Below are 20,137 nucleotides of genomic sequence, written 5' to 3' on the forward strand. Positions count from 1 at the left end.
AGCATCTTCACAAGGTCCTTTGCTGTTGTTCTGGGATTGATTTGCACTTTTCACACCAAAATATGTTCATCTAGGGGCCTGCCGGGTGGCGCAGTGGTCCACCAGAGACTCTGGGTTCGAGCCCAGGCTCTGTCGCAGCCGGCCGCAACCAGGAGGTCCATGGGGCGACGCACAATTGGCCTAGCGTCGTCCGGGTTAGGGAGGGTTTGGCCGGTAGGGATATTCTTGTCTCATCGCGCACTAGCGACTCCTGTGGCGGGCCGGGCGCAGTGCACGCTGACCAGGTCGCCAGGTGCACGGTGTTTCCTCCGACACATTGGTGCGGGTGGCTTTCGGGTTGGATGGGCGCTGTGTTAAGAAGCAGTGCGGCATGGTTGGGTTGGGTTTCTGAACCTTCCTGTCTCCCGAGCCCGTACGGGAGTTGTAGCGATGAGACAAGACAGTAACTACTGACAATTGGATACCACAAAATTGGGGGGTAAAAAAATATATGTTCATCTCTAGGAGACAGACTCGTCTCGGAGGGCTACGACCACAGCTGTGTGGTCCCATGGAGTTTAAACTTGCGTATCATTGTTTGTACAGACGAACATGGTACCTTCAGGTGTTTGGAAATTGCTCACAAGGATGAACCAGACTTGGCTGATTTCTTTTGATTTTCCCATGATGTCAAGCAAAGAGGCACTGAGTTTGAAGGTAGGCCTTAAAATACATCCACAGGAGCACCTCCAATTGACTCAAATTATGTCAATCAACCTATCAGAATCTTCTAAAGCCATGACATCCTTTTCTGGAATTTCCCAAGCCATTTAAAGGCACAGTCAACTTAGTGTATGTAAACTTCTGACCCACTGGAATTGTGATACAGTGAATTATAAGTGAAATAATCTGTCTGTAAAAAATTGTTGGAAAAATGACTTGTGTCATGCAAAGTAGATGTCCTAACCGACTTGCCAAAACTATAGTTTGTGAACAAGAAATTTGTGGAGTGGTTGAAAAATGAGTTTTAATGACTCCAACCTAAGTGTACGTAAACTTCTGACTTCAACTGTATATACTGTGTACACAGAGCAATAAAAAAGGGAACGCTTTTCCAAATCCCTTTACATGGATGCTAAACCCTTTCCCATCCTCCATGACATACTGTAACTACGCAGCAGGCCACATTTCAAAAACAGATATTCAGACAACTCTTACACAGGACAGAAATATGTTATCAATGGCTGTTTACTCAATGTATCACGGGGACTCAGGGAGATTGTTGCCTTTCCCTGTGCAAACCCGTCAGGGCGAGAATTATGTGGGCATGAATGATTCAATAGAGATTCAATGGAGATGACCCTATGGGACGGGGCCGGATGTCAGTACTGAGACCCGTGTTTGGCCCCCGTAGAACACACACACTGTAAGAGTCAGGAGGATAACTGACTGGCTGGGGAAGATATTAAGCCCCAGCCTTTCTCAAGGATCAGCCTGAGATCTCAATCCACCCTCTTTCTCTATCTCTTTCTCTCTCGCTTTCTCCCTCTCTGTCTCCCTCTCTGTCTCCCTCGCTTTCTCCCTCGCTTTCTCCCTCTCTGTCTCCCTCGCTTTCTCCCTCTCTGTCTCCCTCTCTTTCTCCCTCTCTGTCTCCCTCTCTGTCTCCCTCTCTGTCTCCCTCTAGGTATCCCTCTCTGTCTCCCTCTCTGGCTCCCTCTCTGGCTCCCTCGCTTTCTCCCACTCTGTCTCCCTCGCTTTCTCCCTCTCTGTCTCCATCTCTTTCTCCCTCTCTGTCTCCCTCTCTGTCTCCCTCTCTTTCTCCCTCTCTTTCTCCCTCTCTTTCTCCCTCTCTGTCTCCCTCTCTGTCTCCCTCTAGGTCTCCCTCTCTGGCTCCTTCTCTGGCTCCCTCGCTTTCTCCCACTCTGTCTCCCTCGCTTTCTCCCTCTCTGTCTCCCTCTCTGTCTCCCTCTCTGGCTCCCTCTCGGGCCCCCTCTCTCTCTCCCTCTCTTTCTCCCTCTCTGTCTCCCTCTCTTTCTCCCTCTCTGTCTCCCTCTCTTTCTCCCTCTCGGTCTCCCTCTCTTTCTCCCTCTCTGTCTCCCTCTCTGTATCCCTCTCGGTCTCCCTCTCTGTCTCCCTCGCTTTCTCCCTCTCTGTCTCCCTCTCTGGCTCCCTCACTTTCTCCCACTCTGTCTCCCTCGCTTTCTCCCTCTCTGTCTCCCTCGCTTTCTCCCTCTCTGGCTCCCTCTCTGTCTCCCTGTCTGTTTCCCTCTCGGTCTCCCTCGCTTTCTCCCTCTCCGACTCCCTCTCTGTCTCACTCTCTGTCTCCCTCTCGGTCTCCCTCTCTGTCTCCCTCGCTTTCTCCCTCTCGGTCTCCCTTGCTTTCTCCCTCTCTGTCTCCCTCTCTGGCTCCCTCGCTTTCTCCCACTCTGTCTCCCTCTCTGGCTCCCTCGCTTTCTCCCACTCTGTCTCCCTCACTTTCTCCCACTCTGTCTCCCTCTCGGTCTCCCTCCCAGTCTCCCTCTCTGTCTCCCTCTCTTTCTCCCTCTCTTTCTCCCTCTCTGTCTCCCTCTCGATCTCCCTCTCTGTCTCCCTCTCGGTCTCCCTCTTTGTCTCCCTCACTTTCTCCCTCTCTTTCTCCCTCTCGGTCTCCCTCTCGGTCTCCCTCTCTGTCTCCCTATCTGTCTCCCTCTCGGTCTCCCTCTCGGTCTCCCTCTCGGTCTCCCTCTCTTTCTCCCTCTATGTCTCCCTCTCTGTCTCCCTCTCTTTCTCCCTCTCTGTCTCCCTATCTGTCTCCCTCTCTGTCTCCCTCTCGGTCTCCCTCGCTTTCTCACGCTCTGTCTCCCTCTCTGTCTCCCTGTCTGTCTCACTCTCCGTCTCCCTCTCTGTCTCCCTCTCGGTCTCCCTCTCTGTCTCCCTCGCTTTCTCCCTCTCGGTCTCCCTTGCTTTCTCCCTCTCTGTCTCCCTCTCTGGCTCCCTCGCTTTCTCCCACTGTCTCCCTCTCTGGCTCCCTCGCTTTCTCCCACTCTGTCTCCCTCGCTTTCTCCCGCTCTGTCTCCCTCGCTTTCTCCCTCTCTTGCTCCCTCACTTTCTCCCACTCTGTCTCCCTCTCTTTCTCCCTCTCGGTCTCCCTCTCTGTCTCCCTCTCTGTCTCCCTCTCGGTCTCACTCTCCGACTCCCTCTCTGTCTCACTCTCTGTCTCCCTCTTGGCCTCCCTCTCTGTCTCACTCTCTGTCTCCCTCTCGGTCTCCCTCTCTTTCTCCCTCTCTGTCTCCCTCTCTGTCTCCCTCTCTGTCTCCCTCGCTTTCTCCCTCTCTGTCTCCCTCTCCGTCTCCCTGTCTGTCTCCCTCGCTTTCTCCCTCTCTGTCCCCCTCGGTCTCCCTCGCTTTCTCACGCTCTGTCTCCCTCTCTGTCTCCCTGTCTGTCTCCCTCGCTTTCTCCCTCTCTGTCTCCCTCTCGGTCTCCCTCGCTTTCTCCCTCTCGGTCTCCCTCGCTTTCACCCTCTCTGTCTCCCTCTCTGGCTCCCTTGCTTTCTCCCACTCTGTCTCCCTCTCTGGCTCCCTCGCTTTCTCCCACTCTGTCTCCCTCGCTTTCTCCCACTCTGTCTCCCTCGCTTTCTCCCTCTCTGGCTCCCTCACTTTCTCCCACTCTGTCTCCCTCTCGGTCTCCCTCTCTTTCTCCCTCTCTGTCTCCCTCTCGGGCTCCCTCTCTGTCTCCCTCCCAGTCTCCCTCTCTGTCTCCCTCTCTTTCTCCCTCTCTTTCTCCCTCTCTGTCTCCCTCTCGATCTCCCTCTCTGTCTCCCTCTTTGTCTCCCTCACTTTCTCCCTCTCTTTCTCCCTCTCGGTCTCCCTCTCGGTCTCCCTCTCTGTCTCCCTATCTGTCTCCCTCTCGGTCTCCCTCTCGGTCTCCCTCTCGGTCTCCCTCTCGGTCTCCCTCTCTTTCTTCCTCTATGTCTCCCTCTCTGTCTCCCTCTCTTTCTCCCTCTCTGTCTCCCTATCTGTCTCCCTCTCTGTCTCCCTCTCGGTCTCCCTCGCTTTCTCACGCTCTGTCTCCCTCTCTGTCTCCCTGTCTGTCTCCCTCGCTTTCTCCCTCTCTGTCTCCCCCTCAGTCTCCATCTCTTTCTCCCTCTCTGTCTCCCTCTCTGTCTCCCTCTCGGTCTCCCTCTCTGTCTCCCTCGCTTTCTCCCTCTCTGGCTCCCTCGCTTTCTCCCACTCTGTCTCCCTCGCTTTCTCCCACTCTGTCTCCCTCGCTTTCTCCCTCTCTGTCTCCCTCTCGGTCTCCATCTCTTTCTCCCTCTCTGTCTCCCTCTCTGTCTCCCTCTCGGTCTCCCTCTCTGTCTCCCTCGCTTTCTCCCTCTCTGGCTCCCTCGCTTTCTCCCACTCTGTCTCCCTCGCTTTCTCCCACTCTGTCTCCCTCGCTTTCTCCCTCTCTGGCTCCCTCTCGGTCTCCCTCTCTGTCTCACTCTCGGTCACCCTCTCTGTCTCCCTCTCTGTCTCCCTCGCTTTCTCCCTCTCTGTCTCCCTCTCTGTCTCCCTCTCTTTTTCCCTCTCTTTCTCCCTCTCTGTCTCCCTCTCTTTCTCCCTCTCTGTCTCCCTCTCTATCTCCCTCTCTGTCTCCCTCTCTGGCTCCCACTCTGTCTCCCTGTCTGTCTCCCTCGCTTTCTCCCTCTCTGTCTCCCTGTCTGTCTCCCTCTCTGTCTCCCTCTCTGTCTCCCTCGCTTTCTCCCTCGCTTTCTCCCTCTGTTGTCTTTTCTCGGTGGCGTGACAGACATTTCTGATCAGTGAGCACAGAGTTACGTGACTGCAGGGACAGTCCTGTCGTACACATGCACACACAAATGTGATAGCTCGCATGCACATGGATGCATGCATACAGACACACACACACCATCTTCAATCCTCTATATCTATACTGGTTCTCCATATCTATTACCACCTGCATCGTCACACACAACCAGCACTCCTTCAATCAACACTGTGTGCAACAAGCATTCAACACAAGGTGATTCAGAAATCTGAAGGTTCAGATTCATATCAGCATTTCCTTTTACCTCGCTCCCTCTTTCACACGGATTCTCCCTATCCATCTCTCGTTCTTTCTCCACCCCCACCTTCCCTTTAACCATTTCCTTTTACCTCGCTCCCTCTTTCACACTGATTCTCCCTATCCATCTCTCGTTCTTTCTCCACCCCCACCTTCCCTTTAACCATTTCCTTGCTCTAAATATAAATACTTTTCTGACCTCCTTCTCCCTCTCTCTCTCACTACTTCCCCCCTATCTTCCATCCCTCTCTCCCTCATTCCTTCTCTCTCTACTAGTGCGAGGTCAGGTTTCAGGGTCAGGGAGTCTTAGTGATGGAGATGAGAGGCTCTATGCTGCCCTTACTCAAAGCCCTCTGTCTCTCCTTCTCCATGCCCCCCCGTCCCCGTCCTCAAGTAATCAAGAGGACAGTGGCTTTTCAGGATCATCTGAACAATGACCCAAAGGAAGGGAAGGATGTTAAGGAGGGAGGGAGAGAGGAAAGGAAGGAGAGATGTTCACACAGCCCGGTCCTCGTTTCATCAGTCTTTTGAAAAGAGAATAGAAAAGCTGCGCAGAGCGGCGGATGATAGGAGAGAGCAGAAATACCAGCTGCTGCCTTACTGGAGTTAACTGGTGAAAGCCCTGTAGAGATCACAGGATCACCCCACAAATAGAATGCTGTAGCCTGGATTCACACACCTTGGACCAGAACAGGAACATGGACTTTGTCTGCAGCTCAATGAAGGGAGACCACTTCCTCGGGCACTCAATATCAATAAATACAAGTTATTCTGTTATATTCTCTAAATATGAAACTTGCCATAAAACATGACCAAGTGCACAGGGGATGTTCAGATTGTTGCTTCGACAGCACAGTTGGTGGTATATGGATGGACTCTACCAAAAGGAAGCGTATTATCAGTACACTGTAGTTCGCAGGCACTGTAAAGACCCCTGACTGTGTTCGAGAGAGTACTAATGATTTCCCATTCGGAAAGCGCTAAATTTATGTGGGAGCAGCCTTGGAACCGCAAACAGATCAAATTGGATCACTGCTGCTTTAACTGCCCCCAGCGTTGTTCTCGTAGCCTTGTGACGATCATGTGTCAATATCGGGTTATATCATTTCTGAGGGATGACAATTTTATTTTCGTGCGCAACTAAAACAAATAGATATAAAAAAAAATTGGAATGAGTTTCTCTGTTGTCGGGATGGATATATATGTTTAACATCGGCAATAAGATGAGAGACATAAGTAGGGGATATTTGAACCATACGATGCAGTGTGTATCATGTAGTTCAGAACGCCTTGGGAACCCTGAGGTTAACAGAAGAAAACAGGCTGAAATGAGGAGGGACTACCTAGTACTTGTCCAATAAGAAACGCTTGTTTCCGTTTTCCGTTGCAAAGGTGTCCACCAATGAATACAAAGGGAGCAGCCGGCTGCTTAATGTGTGTTGTGTGTCAAGGAGCATTGGCAACTACCTCTCTCTCTCTCTCACTGCTTTCCTCCATCTGTCTCTCTCTATATGTCTCTCACAATTTCTCTGTCTCTTTCTTGTGGTTTCTCTCCCTGCTCGTTATGAAGAATAACCCCCCAGAAATCGGCCTGTAGCCTATGTCTGAGCGATGCACAATAGAGTTTGTGCCAAATGAGTTCACATTTCAGCATGAGTGATGTTTTGACCTTTGACCTGAGCTGTGGGCAGAGGTTCAGAGAAAGCCCAAAGCCTCCTGCTCCCCCTGCCAGGCCTGGCATCGTGCCATAGGCTTACAGCAGCTCTCACTTCTTTATGGCAGGCAGCCCTTACCTCTGCAACATCTATAGAGACTAGCTCCAGAACTTATAACCTTTTATCTGTAACTTAAACAATAGATGACAAGCTCTCTATTGTACTGCTACAGTAAACACTGAACCCTGTACCCTCTCTCTCTCCTTCTCCTCCATCTCCACAATGAACTATGTACCCTCTCTTTGCACACTCAATCCGTTCTCTCTCCCTTCCCCTCTCTCTCTCTTTCCTTCTCTCTTCCTCTCTCCCTCTAATCCCCCTCCTCCCTGAAGCACTCTGCCAACAGACAGACAATGTGGAAGCAGCATAACACAGCAGGGGCTGCCCAGGCTGAAACATGTCATTTAAGAAGTGCCGGTCTCTCCCCTTTTTCCATCTTAACATCTTCTGCATGAGTCATTATAGGCCTTGCTTCAACTCATTCTGTTATTTAGGGAGATAAGAATCACAAATTAATGAGAGGACTCCCTATGGACATCGACACAGCGGTAGAGAGAGAGAGAGGAACATTCATTAGCTGGTCAAAACAGCTGCAATGCTAACCCATCCATGTCAACCCAAAGCTATGTTAACACCAAAGAAATAGAATGAACTAGAATGAACCAAGCCCGTCAGCGGGAGAGAGAGAGAGAGAGACACATTTGCATGTTTGACTGCTCTAGCCTGAGTGGTACAGTCAGAAGACACCACACGGGGATGGCTCTTCTCAGAAAGAGAGTGAGGTGAGATGATTGAGTCACCGCCGGCTAGCTTTCACAGAACACAGCGTGTCTCTGCTGGAGGCTAGGCTGCCGTAGCCCTCCTGAACACAGCGTGTCTCTGCTGGAGGCTAGGCTGTCGTAGCCCTCCTGAACACAGCATGTCTCTGCTGGAGGCTAGGCTGCCGTAGCCCTCCTGAACACAGCGTGTCTCTGCTGGAGGCTAGGCTGTCGTAGCCCTCCTGAACACAGCGTGTCTCTGCTGGAGGCTAGGCTGCCGTAGCCCTCCTGAACACAGCGTGTCTCTGCTGGAGGCTAGGCTGTCGTAGCCCTCCTGAACACAGCGTGTCTCTGCTGGAGGCTAGGCTGCCGTAGCCCTCCTGAAACACAGTCTCTGCTGGAGGTAGGCTCTGCTGGAGGCTAGGCTGTCGTAGCCCTCCTGAACACAGCGTGTCTCTGCTGGAGGCTAGGCTGCCGTAGCCCTCCTGAACACAGCATGTCTCTGCTGGAGGCTAGGCTGTCGTAGCCCTCCTGAACACAGCGTGTCTCTGCTGGAGGCTAGGCTGTCGTAGCCCTCCTGAACACAGCGTGTCTCTGCTGGAGGCTAGGCTGTCGTAGCCCTCCTGAACACAGCATGTCTCTGCTGGAGGCTAGGCTGCCATAGCCCTCCTGAACACAGCGTGTCTCTGCTGGAGGCTAGGCTGTCGTAGCCCTCCTGAACACAGCAGGTCTCTGCTGGAGGCTAGGCTGTCGTAGCCCTCCTGAACACAGCGTGTCTCTGCTGGAGGCTAGGCTGTCGTAGCCCTCCTGAACACAGCGTGTCTCTGCTGGAGGCTAGGCTGTCGTAGCCCTCCTGAACACAGCGTGTCTCTGCTGGAGGCTAGGCTGTCGTAGCCCTCCTGAACACAGCGTGTCTCTGCTGGAGGCTAGGCTGTCGTAGCCCTCCTGAACACAGCGTGTCTCTGCTGGAGGCTAGGCTGCCGTAGCCCGCCTGCTGCCAACTCCTACTGCCACACACTAAACATGCGTGAGATTAATCATGGCTAAAAACTTCATCCACAGAACGTGCTTGTGAATGAGAATAACAATTACAATCAATTACTGAACAAGAATTACAATCGATGGAACGTCAAAGTTTTGGCAATGACTTCAGATTAGACCAGGAGGGGCTGCAGATTACTTGAAGGAATGAAATAGTGTGGCTCTTTTCAATGTGTGTGGCTTTGCAATACCATGGATCTGAGATGACTGACTGACATTGAAAAAGCTTGCAGGAGTGAACAAGCCTGTATGAGTAGGTTAACAAAACCACAGTCAGTCTCTTTCAAAGTGCTGAACGAAAGGCAGTGGGTTGAGGTAGCTGTGACGAGCTCTGAAGCCCTGCAGGAGCAGAGAGAAAGAGCGACCCAGTCAGCAGCCAGACATCTGATAAAATGGACACCCAGCTGGCCTACAAAAATAACCTTCTTTGGGTTCTTTGCCTGTCCCCATAGGAGAACCCTTTGAAGAACCCTTTTTGGTTGCAGGTGGAACCTTTTTGGTTCCAGACACCCTATTCCCTTTCTACAGAGGGTTCTACACAGAACCCAAAAGGGTTCGACCTGGAACCAAACAGGGTTTTCCTATGGGGACAGCAGAATAACCCTTTTTTCTAAGAGTGTATAAACACGCTTATGTACACAGGTATTGCTGTGTGTATCCAATCAAGTTCCGTGCGTCAAAGACCCTAAAAGTTGCTCAGACTGTTGAAATCACCAATGGCCCTCACCAGCAAGCTAGGAATACAGCTAGCACTCTACAGTCTTTTTTTTTTTTTTTTTTTTTTTTTTGAAAACCTACTACTGACATATCCCATTTAGACTCCTTAGAAAGGTTCAGGACTGAGTCATATTTTGAGGTAGGTGGGTTAAGTCTAGAGTCCAGGGTCTTATACAATATCTGAGGACTTTCAAAATGCTGCAATGCAGAGTAGTGTTGACTATACTGCTAACGTTAGTACTCAGCTGACGAGCTAAAGGATAGCAGTCATCAGCTATCCTTTAGCTCGAAAAGCTATCGCCAGTTTTGTACAACGCGACTCAGACCAGAGCATACCGGACCTATTTTCTCTCCCTATCCCCGGATTTCTACCGCAAGCTCTGGACATTTACACCTGGATATTGAAGCTAGCTAGCTGCTATCCGAGTGACTATTGGCTTACGTCGGTCCCGGAGCAAATATCAATTATTCCGGAGCTAGCCAGCTGAAGAGTTCCATCAGCCACTCATGGGCTACAATCACCTATCCGGACCTGTTTTACTGCCTACGCGGAGCACCACCGGGCCTTCACGACTGGAATACCGACGTTATCTGCCCGAGGGAGTTATCCAACTGGCCCCTCCGTCACGACGTTACCTGAACGCCCATCTGCGGCCCGCTAATCGTTAGCTGTCTTATCGGCTGCTATCTGAATAGGTCCATCGGACAATTTTCTTGGGTCACTATATCTATTTTGCCAATTCCATTGGTCCCCTCTACCACACGGAACCCCACTAATCCTACTGACGGAAACGCACGAGGTGGCTAATAACAGACCTCCATCCTCTGCCAGCTTGCTACCGATGGCCCGGCTAGCTGTCTGAATCGCCGTGACCGCAACCAACCTCACTACTCACTGGACCCTTATGATCACTCGACTAAGCATGTCTCTCCTTAGTGTAAATATGCCTTGTCCATTGCTGTTCTGGTTAGTGTTTATTGGCTTATTTCACTGTAGAGGCTCTAGCCCTGCTCATTATACCTTATCCAACCTTTCAGTTCCACCACCCACACATGCAATGACATCACCTGGTTTCAATGATGTTTCTAGAGACAATATTTTTCTCATCATCACTCAATGCCTAGGTTTACCTCCACTGTATTCACATCCTACCATACCTTTGTCTGTACATTATACCTTAAAGCTATTTTATCTGCCCCAGAAACCTCCTTTTACTCTCTGTTCCAGACGTCTTAGACGACCAATTCTCATAGCTTTTAGCCGTACACTTATCCTACTTCTCCTCTGTTCCTCTGGTGATGTAGAGGTGAATCCAGGCCCTGCAGTGCCTAGCTCCACTCCGATTCCCCAGGCTCTCTTTTGATGACTGCTGTAACCGTAATAGCTTTGGTTTCATGTTAACATTAGAAGCCTTCTCCCTAAGTTTGTTTTATTCACTGCTTTAACACACACCAACCTGGATGTCCTAGGTGTGCCTGAGTCCTGGCTTAGGAAGACCACCAAGAACTCTGAAATCTCCATCCCTAACTACAACATTTTCAGACAAGATAGAACGACCAAAGGGGGCGGTGTTGCAATCTATAGCAGAGATAGCCTGCAGAGTTCTGTCCTACTATCCAGGTCTGTACCCAAACAATTTGAACTTCTACTTCGAAAAACAAGACTCTCACCGTTGCAGCCTGCTATATATAGACCACCCTCAGCTGTGCTCAGCTGCCCCCAGCTGTGCTCTGGACACCATACGTGAACTGATTTCCCCCATCTATCTTCAGAGCTCGTGCTGCTAGGTGACCTAAACTGGGACATGCTTAATTAACACCCCAGCCATCCTACAATCTAAGCTTGATGCCCTCAATCTCACATAAATGATCAATGAAACTACCAGGTACCACCCCGAAGCCATAAACACGGGCACCCTCATACATATCATCCTCACCAACTTGCCCCCTAAATACACCTCTGCTGTTTTCAACCAAGATCTCAGCGATCACTGCCTCATTGCCTGCATCCGTAATGGGTCAGCGGTCAAACGACCTCCACTCATCACCGTCAAACGCTCCTTGAAACACTTCAGCGAGCAGACCCTTCTAATCGACCTGGCCCGGGTATCCTGGAAGGATATTGACCTCATTCCGTCAGTAGAGGATGCCTGGTTATTTTTTTTAAATGCCTTCCTCATCATCTTAAATAAGCATGCCCCATTCAAGAAATGAAGAACCAGGAACCAGATATAGCCCTTGGTTCTCTCCAGACCTGACTGCCCTTAACCAACACAAAAACATCCTTTGGCGTCCTGCATTAGCATCGAACAGCCCCTGTGATATGCAACTTTTCAGGAAAGTTAGAAACCAATATACACAGGCAGTTAGAAAACCCAAGGCTAGCTTTTTCAAGCAGAAATTTGCTTCCTGCAACAAAAACTCTAAAAAGTTCTGGGACACTGTAAAGTCCATGGAGAATAAGAACACCTTCTCCCAGCTGCCCACTGCACTGAGGATAGGAAACTCTGTCACCACCGATAAATCCACTATAATTGAGAATTTCAATGAGCATTTTTCTACAGCTGGCCATGCTTTCCACCTGGCTACCCCTACCCCGGTCAACAGCACTGCACCCCACACAGCAACTCGCCCAAGCCTTCCCCATTTGTCCTTCTCCCAAATCCAGTCTGATGTTCTGAAAGAGCTGCAAAATCTGGACCCCTACAAATCAGCCGGGCTAGACAATCTGGACAATTTCTTTCTAAAACTATCTGCCAAAATTGTTGCAACCCCTATTACTAGCCTGTTCAACTTCTCTTTTGTGTCATCTGAGATTCCCAAAGATTGGAAAGCAGCTGCGGTCATCCCCCTCTTCAAAGGGGACACTCTAGACCCAAACTGCTACAGACCTATATCTATCCTACTCTGCCTTTCTAAGGTCTTCGAAAGCCAAGTCAACAAACAGATTACCGACCATTTCGAATCCCACCGCACCTTCTCCGCTATGCAATCTGGTTTCAGAGCTGATCATGGGTGCACCTCAGCCACGCTCAAGGTCCTAAACGATATCTTAACCGCCATCGATAAGAAACAATACTGTGCAGCCGTATTCATTGACCTGGCCAAGGCTTTCAATTCTGTCAATCACCACATCCTCATCGGCAGACTCGATAGCCTTGGTTTCTCAAATGATTGCCTCACCTGGTTCACCAACTGCTTCTCTGATAGAGTTCAGTGTGTCAAATCGGAGGGCCTGTTGTCCGGGCCTCTGGCAATCTCTATGGGGGTGCCACAGGGTTCAATTCTTGGGCTGAATCTATTCTCTGTATACATCAATGATGTCGCTCTTGATGCTTGTGAGTCTCTGATCCACCTCTACGCAGACGACACCATTCTGTATACTTCTGGCCCTTCTTTGGACACTGTGTTAACAACCCTCCAGACGAGCTTCAATGCCATACAACTCTCCTTCCGTGGCCCCCAACTGCTCTTAAATACAAGTAAAACTAAATACAAGCCTTTCAACCGATCGCTGCCTGCACCTGCCCGCCCATCCAGCATCACTACTCTGGACGGTTCTGACTTAGAATACGTGGACAACTACAAATACCTAGGTGTCTGGTTAGACTGTAAACTCTCCTTCCAGACTCACAACAAACATCTCCAATCCAAAGTTAAATCTAGAATTGGCTTCCTATTTCGCAAAAAAAGAATCCTTCACTCATGCTGCCAAACGTACCCTCGTAAAACTGACCATCCTACATATACTCGACTTCGGCAATGTCATTTACAAAATAGCCTCCAATACCCTACTCAATAAATTGGATTCAGTCTATCACAGTGCCATCCATTTTGTCACCAACACCCCATATACTACCCACCACTGCGACCTGTACGCTCTCGTTGTCTGGCCCTCGCCTCATACTCGTCGCCAAACCCACTGGCTCCAGGTCATCTACAAGACCCTGCTAGGTAAAGTCCCCCCTTATCTCAGCTCGCTGGTCACCATAGCAGCACCCACCTGTAGCACGCGCTCCAGCAGGTATATCTCTCTGGTCACCCCCAAAACCAATTACTCCTTTGGCCGCCTCTCCTTCCAGTTTTCTGCTGCCAATGACTGGAATGAACTACAAAAATCTCTGAAACTGGAAACACTTATCTCCCTCACTAGCTTTAAGCATCAGCTGACAGAGCAGCTCACAGATTACTGCACCTTTACAGAGCCCATCTATAATTTAGCCCAAACAACTATCTCTTCCCCTACTGTATTTATTTATTTATTTTGCTCCTTTGCACCCCATTATTTCTATGTCTACTTTGAACATTCTTCCACTGCAAATCTACCATTCCAGTGTTTTACTTGCTATATTGTATTTACTTCGCCACCATGGCCTTTTTTTGCCTTTACCTCCCTTATCTCACCTCATTTGCTCACATTGTATATATACTTATTTTTCTATTGTGTTATTGACTGTATGTTTGTTTTACTCCATGTGTAACTCTGTGTTGTTGTATGTGTCAAACTGCTTTGCTTTATCTTGGCCAGGTCACAATTGTAAATGAGAACTTGTTCTCAACTTGCCTACCTGGTTAAATAAAGGTGAAATATATATATAATATATATATATATATATATATATATATATATATATATATATATATATATGTTTTAAACAGTTATCAGTGGTGTTGCCTATCATTAAAACTACCACTAGGACAAATTATATCCAGTCTGATTAACAGACAATACTCTTCATCTCATCTCCTTCGTTATATAACAGTAAATACCAGACCTTGTTGCAGTGCCTTGTAACAACATCTAATGTTACATGCTGCCTCAAAGGCTGCTCAGTAGGCTTCTATTCACAACATCCAAACCATTGCTCTATATCAGAGGCAAGTCAGAGTATGAATGGATAAAAGTCCACTGCAGAAAAAAGGCAATGAGTTAATAAACAAATATACTGTATATCACATCAGATTGACCCCAACACCAAGAAGATACAAAACAAAGTGAGCAATGTTATATATGCACTGATGCATTTTGATCAGGAAGTAAATCACAGGAAGCAGAACGGGCAGAGTCAGTTGGTTTACACTGCCTGCTCTCTCTGGAGACACTTCTTCCCTTGTGAGTTGAAGGATTAAGCGTTACAGAGCAGAGAGCAGCGTATCGGCACAGTGCCGGACGAGGGAAGATGAGATGAAAGAGTGTCTGACTCCAGATGCTCCAGTCACAGAGATCTCCTCCTCCGTGTGTGTTTGATCCTGTCTTCCGGTCTGCTGCCTGCTCCACTCTGTTCTCTGCTGTTCAGGCCTTGGTCCGGGTATTAAGAAGCAGAAGGAGATGGGGGAGTAGAGGATCTAACAAGGTCATGGCTGCGTCTGAAATTGCACCCTATTCTCTATATAGTGCACTACTTTGACCACGGTCCTATGGACCCTAGGACATAGGGTACCATTTTCGACGCACACATGGCCTTATAAGAGCCTCCACTCCCCGTCTAACTGTTTATGTGTTCCATATTAGAGCTGCAGAGTTGATCATAGCTGTGACAGCAGCAGGGATGGTTATTTAATGGGGCACTTTGTTAAGGCCGGAAGACACAGACGCTGGAGCTTCTTGGAGACTCATAGACAGAAGGGATGCAGAGTGAAATGAAACAAACAATAAGCAACCTCGGAATCTTCTTGTTTCTATGTATGTGTGTATGTGTCTGTGTGTATGAATGTGTATGTGTGTATGTGTATGTGTGTATATGTGTGTATGTACAGTATGTGTGTATGTATGTGTGTGTATGTGTGTATGTACATGCATGTCTGTATGTATATATGTGTAGGCCTGTAATTTTCATCATAGGTACACTTCAACTATGACAGACAAAATGAGAAAAAAAATCCAGAAAATCACATTGTAGGATTTTTAATGAATTTATTTGCAAATTATGGTGGAAAATAAGTATTTGGTCAATAACAAAAGTTTATCTCAATACTTTGTTATATACCCTTTGTTGGCAATGACAGAGGTCAAACGTTTTCTGTAAGTCTTCACAAGGTTTTCACACACTGTTTCTGGTATTTTGGCCCATTCCTCCATGCAGATCTCCTCTAGAGCAGTGATGTTTTGGAGCTGTTGCTGGGCAACACGGACTTTCAACTCCCTCCAAAGATTTTCTATGGGGTTGAGATCTGGAGACTGGCTAGGCCACTCCAGGACCTTGAAATGCTTCTTACGAAGCCACTCCTTCATTGCCCGGGCGGTGTGTTTGGGATCATTGACATGCTGAAAGACCCAGCCACGTTTCATCTTCAATGCCCTTGCTGATGGAAGGAGGTTTTCACTCAAAATCTCACGATACATGGCCCCATTCATTCTTTCCTTTACACGGATCAGTCGTCCTGGTCCCTTTGCAGAAAAACAGCCCCAAAGCATGATGTTTCCACCCCCATGCTTCACAGTAGATGTGGTGTTCTTTGGATGCAACTCAGCATTCTTTGTCCTCCAAACATGACGAGTTGAGTTTTTACCAAAATGTTATATTTTGGTTTCATCGGACCATATGACATTCTCCCAATCTTCTTCTGGATCATCCAAATGCTCTCTAGCAAACTTCAGGATTTGAGTCCCTGGCGGCGTAGTGTGTTACTGATGGTAGGCTTTGTTACTTTGGTCCCAGCTCTCTGCAGGTCATTCACTAGGTCCCCCCATGTGGTTCTGGGATTTTTGCTCACCGTTCTTGTGATCATTTTGAGCCCCAGATCGAGGGAGATTATCAGTGGTCTTGTATGTCTTCCATTTCCTAATAATTGCTCCCACAGTTGATTTCTTCAAACCAAGCTGCCTACCTATTGCAGATTCAGTCTTCCCAGCCTGGTGCAGGTCTACAATTTAGTTTCTGGTGTCCTTTGACAGCTCTTTGGTCTTGGCCATAGTGGAGTTTGGAGTGTGACTGTTTGAGGTTGTGGACAGGTGTCTATTATACTGATAACAAGTTCAAACAGGTGCCATTAATACAGCTAACGAGTGGAGGACAGAGGAGCCTCTTAAAGAAGAAGTTACAGGTCTGTGAGAGCCAGAAATCTTGCTTGTTTAATAATGAATTTATTTGGAAATCCTACAATGTGATTTTCTGGATTTTTTTTCTAATTTTGTCTGTCATAGTTGAAGTGTACCTATGATGAAAATTACAGGCCTCTCTCATCTTTTTAAGTGGGAGAACTTGCACAATTGGTGGCTGACTAAATACTTTTTTGCCCCACTGTATGTGTATGTGTGTATGTATGTGTATGTGTGTATGTATGTGTATGTGTGTATGTATGTGTATGTGTGTATGTGTGTATGTATGTGTATGTGTGTATGTATATGTATGTGTATGTGTGTATGTGTGTATGTGTGTGTGTATGTGTGTATGTATATGTATGTGTGTATGTATGTGTATGTGTGTATGTGTGTATGTGTGTGTGTATGTGTGTATGTATATGTATGTGTGTATGTATGTGTATGTGTGTATGTACGTGTATGTGTGTGTATGTATGTGTATATGTATGTGTGTATGTACGTGTATGTGTGTGTGTATGTGTGTATGTATGTGTATGTGTGTATGTATGTATGTGTGTATGTACGTGTATGTGTGTGTGTATGTGTATGTGTGTATGTGTATGTATGTGTATGTGTGTATGTATGTGTGTATGTGTGTATGTACGTGTATGTACGTGTGTGTATGTGTATGTGTGTATGTATGTGTGTATGTGTATGTGTGTATGTACGTGTGTGTGTGTGTATGTGTGTATGTGTATGTGTGTATGTACGTGTGTGTGTGTGTATGTGTGTATGTACGTGTGTGTATGTGTATGTGTGTATGTATGTGTGTATGTACGTGATGTACGTGTGTGTATGTGTATGTGTGTATGTATGTGTGTATGTGTATGTGTGTATGTACGTGTGTGTGTGTGTATGTGTGTATGTGTATGTGTATGTGTGTATGTATGTATGTATGTGTATGTATGTGTGTATGTATGTGTATGTATGTGTATGTGTGTATGTATGTATGTGTATGTGTGTATGTATGTGTATGTGTGTATGTATGTGTATGTGTGTATGTATGTTTATGTGTGTATGTATGTGTGTATGCGTCTGAGTATGTGAGCAGAGTGGAGCTGGAGTGAAGAGTGTGCCTAATTGACTGGAGCGCAGATCGAGATTCCAAAAGGCTGGAGCGTCGGCCTTCTCACCCGCTCCAATTTCACTCCAATAGCGCTCACTTCACGAGATCAGGGCATGCCCGTCCCAGCATGCATTTGTAGTCTACTTGTGTTCTGCTATCTATAGCCTCTTGCTTTAGCTAAATCGTTTCATAAAGAAACGGATAGAACACACAGGTGCTAAATCAAGGTGACTTACAAAGATGAGGACCAATAGCAAGAGAGGGAGTGCAGTGATGTGATATACACAACTAAATAATCATTGTGGAACCTGAAAAGACACATATCCCGAAAGCATGATGGCGTACTTACTATGTGCACATGCTAAAAGAAAGGAACGAGGTGGGTAGATAACTTAGTGTGTCATTGTAGCAAAGTATTTATAAACTAAAAATCAGATCTCTGAAAAGTTTCCTTCCTTTTTGTTCTATTATCTATACAATAGGCCATAGTTGATTTTGGTCCAATAGGTCTGGCATATTCTTTCAAGGAGCTTTCCATTTTGATTGGGTTATTTAGCCTAAAAACCTTCAGGCCTACCTATAGAGAACAAAATGCATCCCTGCCCACCCATAAAGGGTGTTTATCATCCCCAGTGGCTCTGCAGGTGTGGAGAGGATATTCTCCACTGCTGACCTGCTCTCCAGGAACCATCGCATGAGCCTGAACCCACAGACTGGCCAAACTCGTGTTTCTAAAATAAGGCATTTTTGGTTTAAGTTGTATTTAACTCTATGTAAGCCACAGCCTATATGTGCAATGTATAGACTATAATGATTTAATACAACAAAATGTTGTTTAAAAGATGAGTGCTTTATGTCCCTACCAGCCTATTGTGTAGCACTCGCAAATGCTTCACAATGTATTTCTTTGTAAGCTATAGCCTTGAAATAATTGAAATAATATAGCCTAAATTATTCATTTTAGTCTCCCTGTCTGGCTCCTGACCTATTTAGTGTTTATATGATGTTTAATATGACATGTAGCCTGTTTGAAATATTGTGCGCTTCTTACATTCACATGTTCATGTTTATTCAAATACTTTTCATTCAAATCATATGGTTTGGTGTCAATACTTCAAAACCAAATGGTAGTTCCAGGTAGTGTCAAAAACAGATTGGTGTTGGTTCAATTAATGAATGGAGCGAATATGGAGCGTGTTTTTATTGCGCAGAGCGGTTGGAAAAGACATGGAGCGCCAGAGCCGAGCGCAGGATTTCCGACTGCTCAACTCCGTGCTCACATACTCTGGTGTGCGCCCCATTCGTCCTGCAACCCCCGGCTTCATCTACCAGACAAAGATAGGTTTTAATCCAAAATGAATGCAGCAAAAATATTGGCTGTTGTCTGGGTTTTTATCTCACAATAGAGTGGCAGCGCACGTCAAACCGCAGGCTGTTGTGACCCCGGAGAAACAGATTGAAAATCCTCAATCTGAAAAATGCCAACCCACCCCTCCCTCTTTGCCCCCCACCCCCCTATCCAATCCAGACTCTCTGATTTATTTTTGTTCCAGCCAGGTCCGATCACTGTCTGTCTTTCACACTCATCACCACAGCTGGCCTGCAGCGTGGCATACTGGCCTGCAGCAGAGATGGACTTACAATTGAGGTGGAGTTTATATGGGACTGGGTCTCTCAGTCATCAACCCCTGCAAAATGACTGTACGCAACTCTGTAAACATGCTGAATCCCATGTTTACAGAGTTGCAGTCAATTCCATTTCAATTGTTAATTCAGGAAGTAGTGCTGAGCGATTAGTGCTTTTTTTTAGGTTGGTTTAGTTTCGGTTCGATTCTGAAAAAATTATCACAGTTATCACAGTCAAGTTCGGTTTAGATTTATTTGCTTTTTACATGAAATGACCTCTGCATTATCAAATCAAATCAAATTTTATTTGTCACATACACATGGTTAGCAGATGTTAATGCGAGTGTAGCGAAATGCTTGTGCTTCTAGTTCCGACAATGCAGTAATAACGAACAAGTAATCTAACTAACAATTCCAAAAAAAACTACTGTCTTATACACAGTGTAAGGGGATAAAGAATATGTACATAAGGATATATGAATGAGTGATGGTACAGAGCAGCATAGGCAAGATACAGTAGATGATATCGAGTACAGTATATACATATGAGATGAGTATGTAAACCAAGTGGCATAGTTAAAGTGGCTAGTGATACATGTATTACATAAGGATGCAGTCGATGATATAGAGTACAGTATCTACGTATGCATATGAGATGAATAATGTAGGGTAAGTAACATTATATAAGGTAGCATTGTTTAAAGTGGCTAGTGATATATTTACATCATTTCCCATCAATTCCCATGATTAAAGTGGCTGGAGTAGAGTCAGTGTCATTGACAGTGTGTTGGCAGTAGCCACTCAATGTTAGTGGTGGCTGTTTAACAGTCTGATGGCCTTGAGATAGAAGCTGTTTTTCAGTCTCTCGGTCCCAGCTTTGATGCACCTGTACTGACCTCGCCTTCTGGATGACAGCGGGGTGAACAGGCAGTGGCTCGGGTGGTTGATGTCCTTGATGATCTTTATGGCCTTCCTGTAGCATCGGGTGGTGTAGGTGTCCTGGAGGGCAGGTAGTTTGCCCCCGGTGATGCGTTGTGCAGACCTCACTACCCTCTGGAGAGCCTTACGGTTGAGGGCGGTGCAGTTGCCATACCAGGCGGTGATACAGCCCGCC

The 20,137-nt window shown here is 47.2% G+C and overlaps 1 protein-coding gene across 3 annotated transcripts in view; it reads right to left on the bottom strand.

Annotated features, from left to right (window-relative positions):
* Positions 1–20,137, bottom strand: part of LOC112252557 (thromboxane-A synthase) — a 106,970-nt gene that overhangs the window by 19,572 nt on the left and 67,261 nt on the right. The gene's annotated exons all lie outside the window — the stretch shown is intronic.

This window comes from Oncorhynchus tshawytscha, linkage group LG06 (genome assembly GCF_018296145.1).
Source record: "Oncorhynchus tshawytscha isolate Ot180627B linkage group LG06, Otsh_v2.0, whole genome shotgun sequence".
In the NCBI taxonomy this organism is placed as follows: domain Eukaryota; kingdom Metazoa; phylum Chordata; class Actinopteri; order Salmoniformes; family Salmonidae; genus Oncorhynchus; species Oncorhynchus tshawytscha.